This window comes from Thermobia domestica, chromosome 2, assembly GCF_964235325.1.
Source record: "Thermobia domestica chromosome 2, izTheDome1.hap1.1, whole genome shotgun sequence".
NCBI classification, from domain to species: Eukaryota; Metazoa; Arthropoda; class Insecta; order Zygentoma; family Lepismatidae; genus Thermobia; species Thermobia domestica.
In genome coordinates, this window is record NC_137455.1 from 314,242,351 (window position 1) to 314,265,332 (window position 22,982).

The window sequence follows — 22,982 nt, forward strand, 5'->3', positions numbered from 1 at the left end:
AAAGAGGTGAAATGAAATGGTGCAAGGTCACGAGAGTATGAGGAGGATCTTGCTTCTCCCTGGACAACATTCGAGTTATGACCTGGAGCGTTATCTTGAAGGATATTGATACTTGGTCAGCATTCCACGCCTCTTGATTTTGATGGAATCCCCTAATTTCTGCAGCAGTGAAGCATAGTACACCGGTGTATATCCTTGTAATTATGGTACCCTTCGTTAGGAAATCCATAATCCATGCTGCTCTCAATAAACTGCCAGCATGATTTTGCCCACTAAGGGTTGGACACGGACCTCCTGTGAACTTGGTAAGTAAGTATGCTACAATTGACATGACTGGGCCTTAGTCTCAAGGTCATAATGATAGACTCTTGTTTCATCCTGAGTTATTAATCTAAAAAAAAAAAAAAAAAAAAAAATCTTACTTGGTTTTATGGTACAGGATCTAAATTCTCTGGGACCAGGCTACGTATTCCTGCTTTTGGAAATGTGTCGTTAAGTGGGGAATCCATCGTAAAGACACTTTTATGCATATGCAAATGGTCATGGATTATTTTTCCCAAAGACTCCACATATCTTAACATCTTCAGTTAGTTAGTCCAAGATGGTGGCTTCCATTTGCCGAGCTGGAATGAGGGTCGTTTCTGCGGAAGTCCTACCATATTTGAACTGACAATGACAATGCTTCACAACTTCATATAATGGGGCTTTATCTTCATCAATATCTTTCATCTCATCAAATGCTCCCTTTGGTGTGCGACTTCTCAAGTACAGAAACTTGATCGCTCGGGTTTCAATTTTACCAGTCTTTACACTTTCTCTCACGTAAGTGCTTGCAACATAGAAAATATAGGAGTTAAAAGATGAAATTTTCTTCATAACCTATAAAGATGTGTATCAATACACATGTAAAATTTCAATATCCTACATTAACTGCAATTAAGTGATAGGAAACCTTTATCCCACGGAGGTTTCGAGGAAAAAAAAAAAAAAAAAAAAGGTGCTAAAAAGTATTACATTCGTTGTCAATAATAATTAATAGTATTTATTCTGTTGGAATAGATTATTTATTTTATTTATATCCTGTATACGGGGTAAAAATACGCCATTAACTAGCAGATTCTAAATAATTTCGTTTGTCTTATTTTAGCGGTGACACACACACTTCTTGTAGTGACGAATACTACTTGTAAATCTATAGGAAACAAATATGGCTGTAAAGTGTTAGTAAAGAAAGTTTTAAAGTTTTTTTTTTTTTTTTTTTTTTTTTTTAAATATGATTAATGTTATTAAATGTTATAAATAAATGACTTGTTAGTTTAACTTTTCGTCTGTTTCATAGGTATTTTGAAGTCAGAAAGAATATAATCATTAAACATGATACTGTTACCAGAATAATTTCGAAGTTCTGTTATGACTTGACGCAACGTCGATGAACGGTATGTTATATCAAACTCATTTACCAATATTCGACTTCAGGTAGTGCTTATACAGGTTCAATGAAAACACCGCTTTAATAATTCCCGACCCGGATTAGAAGGCATAAGAGGGATCAGGAATGGATACTGCTGGTATGGATTCAAAGCTTCAATTTAACATTGGCCATAAACACTTTTCATTATATATCTTCGAGTCTATGAAGCTTTATGAAAAAAATGACCAATTTTAAACGACGTTAATGCAGTAATTCCGAGGGAAACTTCATAGGCATATTGAAGTTGCAATTTACAGGATCTGTCCTGAAAGTAAGGAAACGCATAGTAAGTAAGGAAAGTAATTACAAAAAACGCATTTTATTGACAAAATCTTTCAATACACCTAGTATTCTTTAAATAAAAGTGAATCGACACAGGGAGCTCAGTGATTTTTGCACTGTTTGTAGGCATCTCGGAAGTCTTTTTCTGGTTGAGTACCCTCTTCACGACTCTTTGGACGTCTTCCATGGTGTCATATCAGTGTCCTTTCAACGCACTTTTTATCCTCGGAAACAGGAAGGAGTCACTTCAGGACAAGTTGGAGCTGTATAGTGGCTCGGATGGTTATCGGAGTTTTGCCGTTCCTTCTAACATGGAGCTTGATTTTTTTTTTCCTAATCCATTGTTTTCTTCCCTTCTTGCAGTGTTTAGGCCGCCTTCCCTACCATGGAACCTGATTTGTTATCTTTCTTCTTTTTTTAGTGCGGATTACGTCTTACTTCCTGCTCATGCGAATTCCTTGTCCTTGGGTAACTTTGGAATTGGTACCGCGATAACACTTTCCAATTTTTTGTCAATTTTTGCCATCTCGTCGTCCTGGCAGATAGCAATGAACGTAGTCAGTAGTATCATCTGCTATAAGCTTGAACTTGACGGTATAATTGCCTTTTTGCCCGTTAGATTAGCTTGGATTCTGAATTTGTCTCTAGTTCCATTTATATATTCGCGCTGAGATGCATCGTATCTTTAGTTTGCGGTACATCTTGATGTAGAAGAATACTGTTCTTTGCCGAAACAAATTACATCCGATGACACCCCGTGCTAACATTTTCTTGTATATGAATAAGTGTCTAGTGTGTGAATTACCATATATTGAAAAGGTTATAATTATTTTCCCTAATAATTGTAAACGTGTACTTCCAGATGCCATTGTCGATTCCTGAGTAGCTAGTGACCGATAGTTACCTAATAGTCTAGGCATCGGGGCTTAAAAATTGAGTTCTAAGGGCAAATCATGTAACAATTTGGCATCCGATATTTTTTAAATGTATACCCATCACAAAAATGCCGGATGCTAGAAAAAAACACCACGGGAGGAGAGAGGGAGGGGGAGAAAACCGAAATTTTAGCCGTTTCTATTATTCACCATATCTCCGTAACCATTGGAGCTAGAGCATCCAAACTTTTTTCATCTTGTTTGTCTAATTGTCTTCTGCAATTTAATTCTAATGCATTTTTGAGCTAAATATAATGGTTTTCTTCTTATTTTCATTTTTACTCAGTATTGTTTGCGCGTGACAAGTTTTTTAGCCACAGATTCTTTAGAAGATCGAATTCAGAGAAATGTTTCTCTAAAAGTTTTTCGTCATTTTATGCTCTTTCGAAAAATGTATACTTATATTAGTGTAGGACTAATAGTGCCTGGGTTATAAACGACTTTATTCTGTCGTGTGCGAAACTGACCCAAGAGTTACCTTCCCACAAACGGCAGCTGGTGATGATTAATATATATATATATATATATATATATATAATCTTGTCTGCCTGCAAGTATATAATCCTGATGATTAAGTTTGTCTATAATCTAACCCTTGTCAAAAGACAAAATTTCTGTGAAAAATGAAAAGAAAACTTTCTCTATAGTGTTGCCAAAATGTCTTGAGTCGTGGCAAAAATGCGAACTAAAGCTCACACCCACACATTGAGCCAATAAGGGCTCAGCTATTGCTAAGCGAGAGAGTCTTAGTGAAAGGGAGTGGAATTCCTTCAGCCGATAGCAGCGCTTGGAACTGAAGACTAGGTGTCAAGTTATAATAGGGTATTATATATTTATATTTAAGGTATATTTTTAGTACACAGTATGAGAAATTATGCAAACCTGTTCTTTATACGTGTCTCTGATACCGTCTAAAACATGCACAAACATGCAGATTTCTATTCATTTTTCTGAAAAAAAAAAATCTTGTATCGACAAGGGTTGTTTTTGCCACAAGTCCTTCGATTTATGTACTACAATGGTACTGAGCGAAATAGATGAGGAACCAGATTTCAAAATTGCCTTCAAGAGAGAATTATGAACAATTTGTCATCCACGTTTTTTTTATATATTACCACCTTTCCCTCTTAACACTTACTGTGACGGTATATATATATATTATATATATATATATATATATATATATATATATATATATATATATATATATATATATATATATATATATATATATATATATATATATATATATATATATATATATATATATATACCTAACACATTTTATAAATGATCAGTTATTAAACTGTTAAATCTTATTTACAGAAGAAGTACTGCCTATTATTAAGATTGTGTACAGTTGTTATAATACAATAAATCTATAATAAGAAACGCAATAGAAGGAAACCACACTTAAGATATCTTTACACAAGAGACCAAATTATTTGATTTCTAGAATTAGTTCTCAATAATGTTATGTCACTCTTATATAAAGGTAACCAAGAAAGTTCTGTCGCTTTTTCACACACCACTTTCGAACATTGATATGTCACCTAAGACGTACCTGGAAGATCAAAAATAGTCCTCATCAACATTTACGACCTACCAACGTTCTGGAATTCCATGAATTCCATCGCGATAGAACTTTGCGTGAAGCGAAGAATGTATCAAGTGCATTTTACACCTCTGCTAGGGATTTGAACTGACATCCTTGAAGGTGATTGTCCAAGAAATGGAACAGGTGATAATCGGACGGTGCAATGTCCGGGGAGTGTGGTGGATGCAATAGTGTTTCCCATTCAAAGCCTAGAATGGTGTCCCAGATCATCCTAGCCACGTAGGGCTTTTGCGTTGTCCCGTAACAGGAGGACCTCTTTCCAATTCAGAACTGCTGGTTCAGAGTTTTGAGTTTTTCTTGAACACGTCTTAACTGCTGACAGTACACAGTTGCATTGATGCTCTGACCAGCTGGTAGCAGTTCCCGATGCACAATGCTAGCAGTCCAAAAAACACACAAGAGGACCTTCTGGTGCAGTGCTGGTTTCGGCTGTTTTGAAACTGGTTCATGGAATGCTAACCAATGATGATGGCGCCGTGGAGCTTCGTACAAGTCCCACTTCTCATCACATGTCAGCAACCTGTCAAGAAATGGTTCCTTCCGCAGACGAGACAGCAAAGAAACACAGGTGTCTGTTCGAGTTGCCTTCTGGCCCGGAGTCAAATCATGTGGGACCCATTGACCCAACTTGTAGTGCTTCCGAAGTTGATGGAGGTGCTGCCGAACGGTTTTTCCACTCACACTGAATTGTAGTCCCAGTTCCTCACATATCTAGCCACTGTCCGTCCCAATTGCTGTCTGAAGATCTACACATGTTGGTCTTCCGGCAAATAGTGCGTCTTCGAGTGTTTAGTCACCGTCCTTAAAGGTGTTAACACTAGAAGGACGGGGTGGTCAATTTGACCGTTTTTTCTAACTTTTCTTATTGCTCGTCTCTAATAATTTTACTTAGAAATCTGAAACTCCGTGACTTTTTTATCATTTATAGAGTAGACTATGTGTAAAAATTTTGGAGGCTGTTAACGTTATTGGGGGGAGGGGGCGCTATGTCGCAATACCCTCAGAAGGACGAAACGGTCATTTTGTCCGCTTGCTTATACTGACACTGAAAACATATTTTATTTGCAGTTAATGGTCCATAATTTCGTTGTAATTGTGGTGTGTGAAGTCATTGTTGTTGGAATACTTTTCGCGCGCGCAGTGTACACTCATACTATATATATATATATATATATATATATTCTTTGTAGTTACTACAGTCTAAGTTTCCAGATACAATGAAAAGTTTATTAATAGGTGTCCATTCTAAATATAAGCAATTGTATACCACTGACATTTACAAAGATAGTAGCAATCACACACTAACAGTATTATATAAATGCAGGAAGAACAAGAGTGTAGCTATTTTCAGTACTATGCATAAGGCAGTTTGTGTGTCACAAGATAAGAAGAAACCTGAGACTGTACTTTACTACAACAAAACAAAATTTAGTGTCAATGTCGTTGACCAAATGCTTCGGAAATGCTCTGTAAAATCACATAGTAGGAGGTGGCCGATTCATGTTTTATAATGTGATGGATATAGCATATCTCAATTCCCGCATTGTTTATAAGGAAGTAACGAAAAGATATATAAGCAGAAGACAATTCCTGAGACACCTGTTTGACTAAAGCTGAGCATGTACAGGACGAGAGTGACAGTTTCTCAGATGATGAGCAACCACAGTGCAAGATTAGAAAACAATAACAAAGTCTGCTATGTAATGGCAAAAAAATTACGGATGTGTGCAAGAGAGTAAGAAGTTTATATGTGGGAAGTGTGTCGGTAAAATCAGAAAGCAAGTCTTTTTTAAGAAGTGTGTTTCTCATTGAGTATTCAATTTGAAAGAGAGAATGCGACACAAAAGTGATTGATTTGCGTGTAAACTGTTTCCGTATAAAACGAAAACTGATTTCCATCATTACACAATAGATATTCTGCGGTAAATGAATGTATTTGAAAATTTATTCAAATATAGTTATACTTTTATAGTGAAGAAATAGTTTCTTGCATATGATTGTTATAATTTTGCAGACATTGCAGGACATTGCGATAATCTAAAACCTTTACCTCCATATTTCCTTTGCAAAGTACCATTTTTAGACGATTCTTCAAAATTTAGTCTAAAAAAATTACACAGCGTTAAGATTTTTTAAAATTTGTATTCCTTATCGTAGAAATATATAACATATCTGTATGTATTACACTGCAGTAAAAGTAAATTCTATTATACTATGTAAAAAAAATATTTCTAGTTACTTATTATGAAGTAATTAAACCATTAAAAATTATTATAGCAAATTGGAAATCAAATGCCATATAAAATAATACCACAGAAGATATCCAATAAATAACCAATAACCCGCTTCCACCTTCAAAAATAATGTAACGGTAAGATTGACCGCTTAGTCCTTAGTGGGGCAAATTTTCCCAGTCCTTCTAGTGTTAAACCACAACTGCACTGTCCATGTAATCACGACATTCTCCCCAAAGGCCTGGCATATCTTCCGCCCCGCTGCAGCCCAGTTTGAACTCGTAGAGCATACACGTTCTTATGACGCACTGTGGAGGTCCCATGTTCACTCTATCCTTAAGCAAGTTCACGGTGTAACTGAACTGCCACAACCAGGTAGTATGTTGGACATACCCACACCAACAACTGGTGTTGGCCTTATCTCCATTCGCATTCAACTCATGGTGTGAGGGCCAATTGAACACAGACCTCCACAGAAAACGACAGAACTTTCTTGGTTGCGTTTATATCTCGAAAAAGATAAAGAAATTTGTGATGTCTTTAATGTATCATTCAGTCTCCATCACTTTGTTCATTAACTGATATTGAATTTTTATAATCGCTCGGACAACTACAGATTGGAGTGCACAAGAAACCGCGATTCTTATATTTGCATACTCAAGTTTCTGACAGCTACATATGGTAATCTCTAAACAAGCCTTGGGAACATCTTCGAGTGTTTTCAAAACTGGTCTCAGAATTTGGTTCTCCAAGTACCATCCGGAGTGTTCTGGCCTTGGTAAATCAATCTAACACTTATCAGCATTTCCCAAATTGCTGTTTGGTAATTGAATCTCTTTATGTTGTTGTTCAGAGCATCACTAGTTGGAGGTAATTTCTCCAGGCTGCATTTTCCTAAAAGTAGGAGCCTAGCTTCATCACAGATCTTCGCATTAATCTTGAGGAGCTTTGTGAGTTCTGCAGATTCAATCAATAGCGCTTGGTGATAAAGGAATTGGCCATCACGGATATAAGAACTTTTTTTTCCCCCCTTCGTTTGTATCATCATTGCACTGGGTAGATCGTAATGTTTGAAGTGAACAGAAAGCTTATAGCATTTGTATCTTCCATGTTGAAAGTCTCAAAGTAATATGCATTTCTTGGTTCTGATATGTGTTTATCTACGCCCCCACTTGTAAATATACTGTATCTGGCAATTCTGGGCTTGTTCCAACTATAGTACGGAAGGTACAGTATAACTTCGTCATTGACTTCCCGCGAAAAGTTGTAGTGACGTTTATGGGAAGTGGCCAGCTTGGTTACTCGTGGCAGACGAATGGACCGGGAGTTACCAAAGTTTGGTCACGGGTCCCAGACCAAGACGAAGCGTTTTTTTTTTTTAAATTCGAACCAGGGGGTCTCAGGGGGGACGTTTACCGGGACATGTAAAAGTAGTAGAAAATGACCGATATTAGTGTCAAATTCATAGTTTTCGTGGTCGCTCAGATCAATGGTGAAACTCCGATCGCATTAACTTCCAAATTCACCCCATTCGGCTGCGGGCAGAGGGGAATACCGAGACATGTAAAAATAATCCAAGATGACTTACATTAGTGTCAAATCCACAGTTTTCACGGTCGCTGAGATCAATCAATGGTGATACTTCCATTAGCGATGACTTTCAAATTCACCTACATTGCATGTGAGTCTTGAGTCACCTGCGGGGGGGGGTGGGGGTGGAGGGGGGGTACCGAGACGTAAAAATAATCCAAAATGACCGATATTAGTGTCAAATCCATAATTTTGGCGGTCACTGAGATGAATGGCTATATTCTCAGGCGTTGACTTCCAAATACAGTCCCCATCGGCTGGGGGACAAAATTCAAACCAGAGGGTCTCAAGGGGCGTATGTAAAAGTTGTAGAAAATGACCGATATTTTTTTCTTTCATTGCTCAGTTTGTTTACATAGATATTTTATCTGACCCACGCGAAAAATGGGTATTTCAGCTAATATTCAATAATTATGTGTCACGAACTTCTCCGATTCTACCGTACATTCTTTCACGATCTAAAGCAAATTAACATCATTTCTATTCTATTCTATAAATACCAACAAATGATGTATTTATGTCGCGGGTATAAATCCATGTCTACAGCCAGTGTTTTAAAATTGTATCGAGGCTAATTGTGTCAAATTGTAGAAAACGTTTCAATAGTTAAGGTGCAAACTGCAACCAAGATGGCACAAACATAAGTTCGACGTTGCCTGCTTCAAATTGGTATGTTTGAACACTTGAATTGTTATACGAAAAGTAACTTGAGACTGACACCGATTTATTTTACTTAGAAAGCATAGTATCAAAATTTATATCAAAAAACAAAAGATCTCAAATAAAAATGTTCTATAGTAGAAAACTTGCATTAAAGTCTCTGCTACTTAGTGATCGAGATCTTCTCCCAACATTTCGTAACTATTATTTCTTATTTTTCCTCTAGCAGGTTGCTGTTGTTTTCTGTGGTACTTCTTTTTTTTCTTTTTTTTTTTTTTTTGCTCTATACTAATTCTCCTACACATGAGAATAGTGTTTCTCCCAATTTCTCTTTCCACATACATGGTCACACACATGCACTGTACCATTGGAAAGCTTGCTTCATGCTGAGAACCTGATACGAAATATACCCGGATGAATATTTCTCTATTTTCAACTTTTATGTTCTAGTTATAGGTTAGGATATTCACAGAGAACTGGTAAAAAAATTTCCCTTGTAACTATTGAAGATATTGAAATGAAATTTGGCACACGCATTCCGTATACCCCATAGTATTTTTCAAATTACATTAGGATCTTGTACTCTTAACCGGCGCCGCTCGAGATAACGCAATTTAAAAAAAAAAAAAAAAGATTTTTGGAGTTAAATTTTGCGAAATTCTTCCGAATTTCCATTTTCATATACATTATGCGCACATGCACAAGGTAGCAGTAGAATATGTGATTTATTCTGAAGAGAATGGCGTACAAATAATGATCCTAGGATAAATAGTGATGATGCAGTAGCTATTTGAACGAAACTCTAAAATTTCCGTTTAAAAATTCAAGATTTTAAAATGGCTAATCAATGTGAATCGAGTTATGTTCGTAGAAGTGATCGTCAGTCGTGCCTCGTTCAGGACCCTGTAGAAATTAAAGAATTTCTTTGCTTAATTTTCTAATAAATACAAAACACTATTGAATAAACTAATCAATGTTTTTTGTTATATTCTTCCTCTGAGCTCCTTCGTGCCTAAGCGGTTAGTACACGCGCCTTTGGCGCGTGAGACCCGGGTTCGATTCCCGGCGGGAGCTCATGTGGTTCGGATTCCACGTTAATCAGTAGATCCACGTCTCATGTAGCCTTGCTGCTGAACTGGACCTTAAACTCAACTCAACTCATTATATTCTTTCCAGCACATTTATATGCCTAAGGTTTTCTTGGATAATGGGGAACACAACAACAACACAGTTATTTCACTTAGCAGTATTTTCTAAGTTCTAAATAATTACGCAAAAAAAGTTTGTGGTATTATTCTTATATTGGAGGAAATCTAATTGGTATAAAATATTGGAGGGAATCTAACTAGGTATGACTCCAAAGTTGAACTTTGAATCTAGGGATAATCTAATATATCTTGAAAGGATTTGTCGAGTAACTTCCAAAACAAGTTTCATTTCCTTGCTCAGGAGTGACTCCACCCCTTCAGGATTGGAAATAAAACAACTTCGCCTATACGTCTGTATATGAAAGTGATCTGCATGACTTAAGAATATAATATGCACTACTCAATTATATCCTACATTCAGGGCCGGATTTCCCAATAGGCCCGGTAGGCCCGGGCCTATGGGCGCAAGCTCCCAGGGGGCGCACGGCCGAGAGAAAAAAATAAAAAAACATCTAGAAATAAAAATAAATAGCCATAACTTAACATATTTTTTGAATCGATTTTAAAAAATCAGGCTAATAAAGCATTCTGATTTTGAAGCTCATTGGAACAAATAATTGTTGGTAAAGTTAAACTATTTTTCAACATTAGACCTATGCATCAACTTCGTTACAACATTGATCTCAAACACGGGAGAACTGGCAGGAATTTTTTAATAAAGGTTTTTAGGAAAGTAACTTTAACCAGACTTTGGGGCGGAAAAAATTATTGGGCCTAGGGGCGCCAAAATGCTAAATCCGGCCCTGCCTACATTAATAAATAAAACCAAAAAACGTGATTATTTCACTATAAATATCCTATACTAGTGGACCTGTAAAGCTGAGTAAAGCATATCCATAATATCCAGTCAACAGTACGTCATTTGGTATCACAACTAATATGACTTATTGTTATAGCTAGATGTAACACGTTCGGTTGACGTATTTCGATTTCTGTATTTTCCGCGATTTCACCTATATGCATTGTCAGATCCGTAGGGATGCGCATGAGTCGAGACACACTTTGTAAAATTCGAGACGAGTCGAGACAAGCGTATTTCTCGACTTGAATTTTCGAGTCGAGACAGCTCCTAAAAATCTCGACTCGACTCGAATGTCTCGAAAATCTTTCTATAACTTTTAATATTATTTTGAAGAAAGTACTCATTCAGAAACACTCGGCACGAGAATTTCGGAAACTGCAGGACTTGTCAGGTGTTCGAGGAGTGTTGTGGTGAGTGTCTTCAACAAGTGCCGAAACTATGGGGAAACGACGTCCAAACGTCGAGGGGTTGGGTGCCCCCCACCTCATTACCTTTGTTCGACGTCGTAGGCTGGGCAGACTGGTAAAACAGGACAGGCAGCGAACTGCGTCGGAACCAACATCAGAGTTTAATTAATGCTGGGCAAAGTACAAGTGTGTCTGAACTAGTGTTGTAAAATTTCCGGAAATTTTGAACATGTTGGTATGAAAAATTGGAAAAATTGAAAAAATAAAAATATTTGTATTAGATTAATTTTACTAGTAATCATATCTTTTTCTTCAAACGCGAAAGTTCAAAAATTTCAATATTGCCAATATTAAAAAATAGCACTCGAAAATAAAACTATTCCAATCATTATCTATATATTAAAATACTAGATTTACGCGTATATGTTTGTCCTCACAGAAAAGTTTGTATGTTTGTCTCCAGTCCTTTCGACAATGAGATCTTGAACCCACAAGTGCTAGAAACGTGCCGTTTTCATTGGTCGATTCCAAAATTTTGTGTAAATTGTCCAGTTCTAATTGAATATTTAAAAACAAAAACAACATGGCCATTAGTTCTTTATTACATTTTTAGGGGTACAGTGGAAGTACTGATTTTTTTTTTTTTTTTTGTAAAAGTAAAGCATCATACTCTATGAGTTATATATTCCAACGTCGCATAGTTGTATATAGGGGTTGTATATCTCTCAGGGGTTTGATTAATGGCCAAAGTATAAGAAAATGAAGGATAACCATTTCTCCAGTCTAAGATGGATCTTCATTGTTTGGGGAGTTTTTTCACAATGAACTCCGTATATCTCTGATATAATTAATTATGTGTGTAATTTATTTATTTATTACATAATGCATGCAAAAAGAAAGGAAACACTGGTCATATATGAATTAGAAATTCCAACTACAAGTGGGCTCAAATCTTGCAAACGGTGCGAAATATTGAAAAAAAAATAATCGAAAAAAATTCTCGTTTATGATACCCCTTGCCGATTTTTATGAAGGTGTACTTCACTTGTATCTGTAAAGGGACATGTACAGATATGAGGATTGACAAGGAGATTCATGCTCATATATGAATGGTGCGCTGTGTAGAGAGCGCAGGTTCAGCTAGTTGAAAATTAATAGTCTGCACTTATTTCTATTATGCCATTTATTCGTGGATGTGCATTAATTACAGAACTTTTACAGTTACATACAAGCCTACCAACATGAAGTGCTTCTGTTGCAACAAATAGGTCTCTTGAATGAAACTGAGTTCTTAATATGCTCTTTGATCTAGTGAAATTTGTTACTTTTAACCAAATCACTTCTTAAGAGAAAGAGCAGTAGGCAAACTTCACTAATACTAATACTAAAACATATAACTACTATTATTTAATATTTTAATATAGACACTTATATAAACTTTATGAACAAAATCCTGTATGTAGAGGTCTGCGCGGATGCGGATATATATCTCTTTTCTGTGCGGATAGCGAATAAAATTGCGGATAATGTTTCCTACATTTTTTTGTACCAAAAAAAAAAAAAAATGCTGTGAATTTTCTGATAATGGTGGAAAGAGCATTAGAAACGTTCGTTTTGAATTAAAAGTTTTAAAACCAGTTGAAAATACTAAAATAAAAAAGAAATGTGTGTTTGAAGCTTGTGACTCAGTGACAGCAAAAGGACAAAAAATATGACACGAGAGAGTTGTCCTTTTATTGCTGTTTTCAATATTTTTAGCAGCCGTTTTGTAGGTGAATGACATCTCTGACCTAAACAGAAAGAAACGACAGGCCCCATTGGTAATCCTCAAGTACCTCTATTTACTGTAAACAAGAAAAATAATTGCCGCCAAAGCCCCTCTGATAAAGCTGAAAATTTTCAGACCATTCGCCTTGAAGAGGAAGAAATGTCTTCAAATAAAGTTTTTCTAGCCTGAGTGGTCAGGAACCAAAACCCTAATTTAAAACACCGCATCCCCTTCCAGAAACTGAAAACTGGTCAGCAGAATTATCTTTGCCTTTTGTGACAAACTGGAGAAGCGCGTAGGTCACCGAAATAGTAAACAAATCAAATCATACGCTCATCTTTCTCTCTTCCTCTCTCTTAAAAAAAAAGGAAAAAAATCTTCACTGTTTCCTTTGAAGTACAGCAGATACTGAATGCACGTTTGTGATCCCACAGATTTCTCTCTTCGGAGAGGTGCCACGGACTTTATTGAACATTCCGAGGGATTGGAGTTTTATAACAGAAATTGTTTTCTCTCTCTCTCTTTCTTCTTGTGTGTATGTGTATATGTATGTATGTTCTGGGCCTCTGATGAAGAAAGAAAGAACAACCAATGCGTTGTTTCTCCTACCCTAAATGTGTCCAACAATGAGTGGGGGCTGCAAAGAAATGCAGTAAATTCTAAACTTCCTCTATTGCCTCTTTCCGAAATTAACGGTATAGACTTCCTATTTGTATTCGAAGTTATTTTCACTTCTAGTTTCAGTAAAAGCTTGGTCGTGAAAGCTTGAGTTGATTTTGAGTTTAACGTCCCATTCAGCAGCGAGGCTATATGATACGTACGCCTACCGATTAACGTGGAATCCGAACCACATGAGCTCCCGCCGCGAATTGAACCCGAGTCTCCCACGCCAAAGGCGTGTACGCTAACCGCTTAGCCACGAAGGAGCTTGGTCGTGAAAGCATGCATTGTATTGCGTTGTTAGTTTCGTCACTTATTTTATTAAAATTTAGTGCAATTACTGGTGCCAGTGTCAGTTTGGGATATGTGGATGTGTTTGCAGTCCTGTGATTGATTTTTATTTCTTAATAACAATTATTTCTATTCGCCTTTGTGTTTAGAACAAATGCTCCTTTTTTTTTTTTTATCAAGTTTAAGAACTTAGTGACGTGCTCTAAAATTAGTCGATTGAGGGGATATTACCTACGTGGCATTATTTTGGTCCAATATCTTTATTTGAAGATCTTGGGTAAATACATAAATCGTTCATTAATTTCTAATTTGTATCTGCACGGTGTATATTGCATTTTATTTATCGTAGTTGGTATTTGATCACGAGGAAACTGATATAATATATCGTTTCGTTTGATTCAGAAAACTACGTGTATTATAGAATATGTAAGTTGTATATATTTGTTACCTCATTATCTGCGGATGTGGGTGCGGATAGAGATGTTGCGGATGCGGATAGAGATGCTGCGGATGCGGATGCGATATTTTGTATCCGCGCAGACCTCTACCTGTATGTAAACAAACACATGTTTTCTAGTGCGACAGATTATCTATTACAATCAAAATGAAAGTGAGGATTAATGTTTCCAACTTAATAACTCCTGAATCATCGATAAAATTTTCAACATAGATGATTTTTATCATTTCACTTTGAAGGTGCAACTTGAGGGAAGGGGAGAGGGGAAAATGGCAGATATCATAATTTTCGGGGTCGCTGAAATGAACAATGACACTTCCGATGAGAGAGAGAAAGAGAGAGAGACATGATCGAAAATGGCCGTCGAATCCATACTTTTCGGGGTCCCTGAGATGAACAGAAGATGCCGTTTAAATCCACAAATTCAGTCCCATTAGTACCCCTAAGGGCAAACGGGAACATGTAAAGGTAATTGAAAATTACCGACAGTAGTGTCGAATTCATAATTTTGGGGCTCTATAAGTTCATTGGTGACAGTTTTGGTGCCCTTTATGTCTAAAATGAAACGTATTCTCCCCATGCAAGGTATTTGGCTAGTCTGTAATAATAACGAACGGAAGTTTCACATATTCAACCCTTTAAAATATTTGTCGCTGCTCAAATTTATTCACTTGTGAGGTATATGTGTATATGTGTAAATAAGTTCATTTCTTTTTTTAAGTTATTCGAAAAACATACAAATAATAGAGAGGGAAGATTTTACCCGAAATTAGGAAACTAAAAAGTAAAATTAAAACCTGTTGCTTTAAGTATTTTTCCTGTTAGCAAAATACATTGTATATATGCTGCAAACATGTTACAGCAAATAAGATTACTAGCATCAGACGAAAAAATAGTTTTTAAATATTCCCGAACATTTTTTTAATTAATAGGTTCAAAATTTTTGGAAATTTTACCGACCTTGATAAAATTTTCAATATAAATGAGGTTCGGGATGCTTTTTATTATTTCGCTTTGAAGGTGCAACTTGAGGGAAAGGGAGGGGGAAATAACAGATATTAGTGTCGAATCCATAATTTTCGGGGTCGCTGAAATGAACAATAACACTTCCGATGCCCTTTAAATCAAAATTCGGCCCCACAACTTGGAGGAGGGAGAAGATATATAAAAAATATTGAAAATGACCGATATTAGTGTCGAATCATAGTTTTCGGGGTCGCTGAGATGAACAGTGACACTCCCGGCCGTTTAAATCGAAATTCAGTCCCATTAGTACCGGTACTCTAAGGGGGGATGGTGACATGTAAAGATAATTGAAAATTACGGATATTAATGTCGAATTCATAAGTTCGTTGGTGACAGTTTTGTGCCCTTTGTGTCCAAAATGAAACGTATTCTTCCCGTGCGAAGAACGGGTATTCTGCTAGTCTAATAATAACGAACGGAAGTTTCACATACTCAACCCTTTAATATATTTCTTGCTGCTCAAATTCACTCACTTGTGCGGTATATGTGTGTATATGTAAATAAGATCCTCTCTCTTTTTGAGTTTTTCGAAAAATATACAAAGAATAAAGAGGGATTTTACCAGAAATCAGAAAACTAAAAAGTAGAATTAAAACCGAAAAATTTTCCAGTTTTGAAAAACGCATACTCTTTGATACAATGACGCCTAATTTTACATTAATTAAAAAAATACCTTCTTCTCGTATGTTCCTACTAAGGATATTTATGGTGATTTTTTTTTAATTTTTGAAAGGGGCTATAGCTCCATATAAGTCACTGGCACATGCAAGGAGCATTAGAATATTAATTCCGTGCCAGTGGTGAAAAATCTGACGCTCACTGGTATTTCCGGAACAAAATTTTGAATTTTTATTTATATAAAGATCCATCATTGAGTGCTTCGCCCCCTGTGCCCCCCTAAGGCGGTGCGTTATCAAAATAACATTCCAGTTTTGAAAAACGCATACTCATTTGATACAATGACGCCAAATTTCACATTAATTAACAAAAATACCTTCTGCCTCGTATGTCCCTACTAAGGATATTTATGGTAATTTTTTATTTTTGAAAGGGGGCTGTAGCCCCATTATCAGTCACTCTTACATGTAAGGACATTGGAGCATTAATTCTGTGACATTTGTGATTAATCTCACGCTTACTGGCATTCTGAAAATACATTTTGGGAGTTTGGTAACATACCACCTACCACCTTTTTACGCCCCTTGCCCCCGAAAAGGAGGACCTTCGCAAAATAATGTTTGAGACGGCTTTACTAGCATTGTGAATGAGTGGTTTTGCATTTTGTAACAAATACAACTCATTTGCTCCAAAATCTTCACGAATAATTATTGGAGAAAACTGCTTCTAAAATTTAACATTGAATCTCCCATAAGGAAAATGAACTTTCGTGTTTACACCCCTAAAAGGGGGGCTAAACACCAATTTTCTCTTATTTTCTTTAGAAATTCGAAAAATTCAGATATTTCTCAATAAGAGTGCCAAATTTTACATTAATAGTGTATAAACTTCATCTTCTCCCAGCGCTGTAGAAAATAACACGAATTATGGTACAGTCTCTCTCTCTCTCTCTCTCTCTCTCTCTCTCTCTCTCTCTCTCTCTCTATATATATATATATATATATATATATATATATAGTGGCAAGGCACTTTCAACAGTATTTAACTTTTCAGTATTCAAAGTATTCCTACAAAATCACGCTGAGGTGTATGAGTAATATCTTTCGAAACAGAATGTTAATCAGGAGCTGAGTATTAAATAATTTGACGCATTCTTCCAGTAACCGATCTTTTTTTTCTTTTGTCGTTGAGATAAAAAGAGATACATGTCCCTGTGTGTTGTTTTCTAAATCTCTCATTCTCATTCCGCCTTTAGATGTAGTAGCTACAAAGGGAATTTGACAGCATAATTCATAAATGTTCTCGTTTTTAAATTACATATTAAGGGCCTTATGCGGAGTCGTTGTGTGCATGATCAGTGCCGTACTAAAGAGTTCGACTAACATATATTTCTTGCAGTAGTCAGGCCTTTAGTATGACGCTAATCATATCAAAACGATTATGCATAAGACCCTAAGGGCCTTATGCAGAGTCGTTCTGACCAAGATTAGTGCCATACTAAAGAGTTGGACTAACATGTTTCCTGCAGTAGTCAGGCCTTTAGTATGACGTTAACCATACGTCAAAACGACTCTGCATAAGGCCTTAAGAGTTTAGGTTTCTACTCAGCAAATTATATATTTGACTGAAAACTTTGTTACCTTAGTTTTAATTTGAAAGACACTTGAAGTGAGTATATTCAATCTTATTCTGAACTAAGTAATTTAGCTTATTTCTGAAATATAAGAATGGATTTCACCATTTCTCATAATTGAATATAATAACAGTATTAAATCATCAGAAATGTAAGTAAGGATTGTTATTTATATGTCTGCAGCTCTTAAGTAAAGATGTTGCTAGCATAACACTAAATTATGTAAAACAAGAATAAAATGAGTAACACCTATTAGCTACGTATTACTGGAATTTATTAAGTGAGACTGAGAACATTGTACATATGATGTGTCCATCAAAACAGGTAATTTCTTAGCGGAGATTTAAGAGAGAGAGAGAGAGAAAATATGACTTGCAGAACGTCATTCTTCAAGAAAATATTCTCCACTAGAATTATACTGAGAGTCATCTTTAGAAACTTTAAATGAATTACTTCTAAAACAGTTCTTTCCATTAAATCACAATCCAGTAAAGTTTCTTCAAACGGCTTTCTTAAAAAAAAAAAAAAAATGTTCTTCACTCAGAATTATACTGGTAGTCATCTTCAGAAACTTTAAATGAATTACTTCTAGAACAGTTTTTTCCATTAAATCACAATCCAGTAAAGTTTCTTCAAACGGTTTTTAAAAAAAAAAAAAAAAATGTTCTTCACTCAGAATTATACTGGTAGTCATCTTCAGAAACTTTAAATGAATTACTTCTAGAACAGTTCTTCCCAATTAATCACAATTTCGTGTACTTTCCATTTTTTTTATTCAAATTCGCTTCCGAACTGCTTGTATTGTTTCAAAACTTATTATATTCTCGAAATGTCTATAGATCTCGCCCTTTTTGCTACAAAGAATCAATTCCTCTCTTCTTCAGCTGCGTTTCTGTAAAGAAGAAACACTTTCATAATTATAGCACGACGCAACATGTACCCATGCATTAAGGGTGCTGTGCAGATACAATATCATGATTTGTCCATCGATATTTGTAATTCGTCAATGGAGATTTAAGAGAGAAAAAAGAAATTTATGACTCGCAGAACTCGCTCCTCACAAGATTTACCTCTTTCATCAGATTTTGATGATTAAAGTTTCTTCAAACGACTTGATTGAAAAAAATGTTCTTCACTCAGAATTATACTGGTAGTCATCTTCAGAAACTTTCGCAGAACATGCTCCTCACAAGATTAGCTCTTTCATCAGATTTTGATGATTAAAGTTTCTTCAAACGACTTGATTGAAAAAAATGTTCTTCACTCAGAATTATACTGGTACTCATCTTCAGAAACTTTAAATGAATTACTTCTAGAACAGTTCTTCCCAATTAATCACAATTTCGTGTACTTTCCATTTCTTTGTCCAAATTCGCTTCCGAATTGCTTGAATTGATTCAAAAATTACTATGTTCTCGAAATGTCTATAGATCTCGCCCTTTTTGCCACAAAGAATCTATTCCTCTGCTTCTTCAGCTGTCTCTCTGTAAAGAAGAAACAATTTTAGACTTAGAGGATGATGTTTCTCGTCACTTACACTACTTTTTGTTGTTAATATTAGGATTGTTTTATATATATATATATATATATATATATATATATATATATATATATATATATATATATATATATATATATATATATATATATATATCCAGGTATGACTATTTTGGCGTGTGAAATTCCTGGTATCTGCACACCAGTAGCTAAACAGCTTCCTGGTTACAGCTGAACCGATAAGATTCGGTTCGATCGGCTTTTATATTTTTCTTCCTTGGGAAATATTGAATCAAACTTTAGAATTAACATCTATATTAAACTATTTAATATACTAAATTCACAGTTCCATTGTCTTTTTACATCTTTGCGTGATACAGTATCCAAATTTTTCCTTTTTGTTTCCTGCCAATATAATTCATCTCACTGATGATGAAATTCTAAGAAGGGCACAGATACTTCAAACAACTTACAGTTGTGATATTGGTTCTTCGTTTCCGATGGAAGTAATTTGCTTTGTGAAACAGCTGAAATCTGAAATAAGAGTTCAAAATTCTGTTTGACCTACAAGGTTTTTAATTGTGAAATATGTCATTGACATCTAGCTCTTCAGAACTGATTGCCGCGTATTTGTTGTTTTTGGTGCTCCCTGTCTCTGTCTATGAAGGGGTTGTTCTCAAAATTGAAATTAATATAAAACTATGTGAGAAGCACAATGGGCCAAAATAACTTAAGTAATCCAGCACTGCTCTCAGCAAATGCGGACAAAGCTGAAAAAATGAATGTACGGGAGTTAGTAAAGGATTTTGCTGACAGGAAAGCAAGGAAACCATTCAATTAATCCCTGCTACTCTTCATGACGACTGACGTCACTGGCTGCAAAGACTAAAGTATTGTACATCTTTCATTGTGAAGCTTATTGAATAAATTATATGTATATCAAAGTGGTTTTCATTTATGAATATTTAAGCCTAGTAGTTGCATGCATTGAACTCATTATTCACAGGTACAGGGAAGTATGGTTATTTATTATGTAATCTATCGTTCAACACAAAATAATGTTATTAAGGTGGGGGACCCTAAGTATTCTCTTGCGGGGGGAACGTAGTTACGCCACTGGTCGGAAATAAATGGTGATGAACACGATGTTGAGGAAGAAAGTCTTAACATTTTGATTGGTAGAAATGAAAAAAAAAAAAAAACAAGGGGAAGAAAACTCCTCAAACAGTCGAGAATCCTGTCCAGAACAGTCCAGTCAAATACGGTAATCCAGAAACTAATGTTATTAGACGCCTTTATTTACGTGATGTTGGAATGAGTCTGGTGAAGCCACAATTAGAAAAAGGAAGTGCTGAAGTATGTATTCCATGAAATCTATGGGAAAGAGTTACAAAAATTGCTAAAATAGAAAAGCCATGTGCACTGCCTGTTATAGAGGTGACTTGCGGGAGGGGGAATTGAGGATAATGGTTGTGGATGGGGAGTTTCGGTTATTTATGAGGGAAAATAAGGATGGGATGGATTGGTTGTGGGAAGTGTATGTGAGGGATTAGTGAAAGGAGAGATGATTGGTGATGGGAGGATTTTTTTGCATAATAATAATAATAATAATAATAATAATAATAATAATAATAATAATAATAATAATAATAATATGGGCCGATGTGTAGGAAGATGCTAGTGATTGTTTGTGGTGAACAAAAAACAGCTAGGAATGAAAATGTTGGAAGACAGTGCGTGAGGTGACCACCAGTTTTGGCTTTGTAAATGTGTGATGTTTGTAGAGAATCCATACGGGATATTGATTAGCGTTGATTGAGGGAAACCATTTCAGGTGACTTAGGTTCGATTGATGTAAAATGAGGGTGGTGGGTGCGACAATATAAAAAATAGATAAAAAGTGTATTAGCCATAGAAAGGAAAAAGAGAATAAAAGAAAAGGAAATAAGAGATGGTGGGATAATCGTCCATAGGAAGCCATGAAAGCCAAGTTGGTGGTTGAAGTGATGAATTGATAGCTGTTATTGGTGTAATGAGTTGACTAAAATTAAGGGGAAGATTCTGAAGGGGATTATAAGGTAGGATCCTATCGGCGGGTAAGAGAAGTAGGTCGGAATTGAGTAAATTTACATGATGAAGAACTAAATAGACGGGAATGACAGTGGTTGGGAGACAGAAACGGGATCGGGGTATTAGTTCGGTAGTAGTGGAAAGGAGGCTTGTGTCACAAGGTTAGGTGACGCGGATGTTTAAAGAATTATTGAGAAATAGTGGCGTGATGGTGCCATTAAGGGAAAGATAATGAAGGTTATTGGGTGGTCGGGTTAAAATGAATTGATAATCATATACTTGTGTGATTGAAAACTGCTAGGTTATCATACAACAGCTACAAGAGCAAGCGTTTTTTTAATAAACCGGATATATGCTGGTATTTCAGTGTGTGTATACAAGAAGCTATAGTATAATTATATATATATATATATATATATATATATATATATATATATATATATATATATATATATATATATATATATATATATATATATATATATATATATATATATATATATATAGTAGTGATTTTACACAAAAAGTGTTTAGATGAGAAAGAACAGGATGTAAGATCAGCCGGAGTAAAGGGGATAGCTTGATTATCCATAAAAAACAACAAAATTTGAAGGAACCTGTAAATAACAATTTTCTTCAGCTGAAGCAACCGGGTAAGGGATTAAATTAAATAAATGGGGTAACGTGTGGAGTGGAATAGCCGGGATTTTTACGTGTAAAATGATGTGATCTTTGAAGAAATAGCAAGTGATAAGAGGGAGGGTGTAAATGAGTGATGCAGTCACAACAGGATTAACGCGGAGATGTTTTGAAGCTAATTTGAGATTAAATTTGTGTAAATCATTATGTAATTGTTGAACCAGTATGATTTGAGGTGATAAACGGTTTTCTTTACATTGATCAAAGATGTCATTGAAATTAATTAAGTAAAGTAACTGACGAACCATGAGTAGGATTGTATTGTCAAATTCTAAATACAATTTGGAAAAGGTAACAAAAGATGAATGGTCAGTTCGCGTCACTTCTAGTAAACGGGTTTCGTCTGATATGAGAGCAGATACCGTAGTTTGCACGTCTTTGAATGAAGTTGATATTTGTTCTGCAAGTGTTGCAACCTATTGAGAATGATCCGAAAAATTGGAACTGAGAATAGATTCATGTTTTTCAAGATCCTCAACGTGCGATTTTAATTGTTGGGAATTGAGTGTAGTCGAATGTATTTGGTCTTCAGTAGCAACAGCTGTGAGAAAATTTAGTGCTGATCCAATGAAGTTAAAAAGGTCTCTTTGAGATCTCGGATTCTTTGAAAGAGTTGTTCTATCCGAAAGAGATTTTATCAAGTAGGTAGAAGTTTGAATTTCGTAAGAAAGATCGCTAATTGATAATAGGAAATCTTGAAAATGCGTGCACAACTTGGAAGTGTTATTTTGGCAATCTATGTTTGAATTTAGAGAGTGAAAGATAGATGCGGAAATGTTATAGATTAAAGGAAAGGTCTGGGAATAGGGAATCGCTTGGGGAAGGGCAATATAATCAATGCCAGTGACAAACTGTACGTCTTGTGGCATTAACGTGGTGGAGGCCGATACGTATAAGGTGGAAAGAATAAACCTGAAAGAAGAGAAACAAAAAGGTGTCACGGCAACACGATGCATATGGACTGTAAAATATAAATATTAATGAGGGTGAGAAATTTCGTTCCTGTCACCTTAGTGATATCATGTGGGATCGGACCAGCCACCCCAGAAAAGGACA

At 35.7% G+C, this 22,982-nt stretch overlaps 1 protein-coding gene across 1 annotated transcript in view; it reads right to left on the minus strand.

Annotated features, from left to right (window-relative positions):
* Window positions 1-17,925: 17,925 nt before the first annotated feature.
* LOC145679485 (uncharacterized) overlaps window positions 17,926-22,982 on the minus strand; it is a 74,237-nt gene continuing 69,180 nt past the window's right edge. Inside the window, exon 7 of the mRNA XM_081750064.1 lies at window positions 17,926-19,144. The gene's annotated coding sequence lies outside the window, so the exon portion shown is untranslated. The remainder of the gene's footprint in view (window positions 19,145-22,982) is intronic.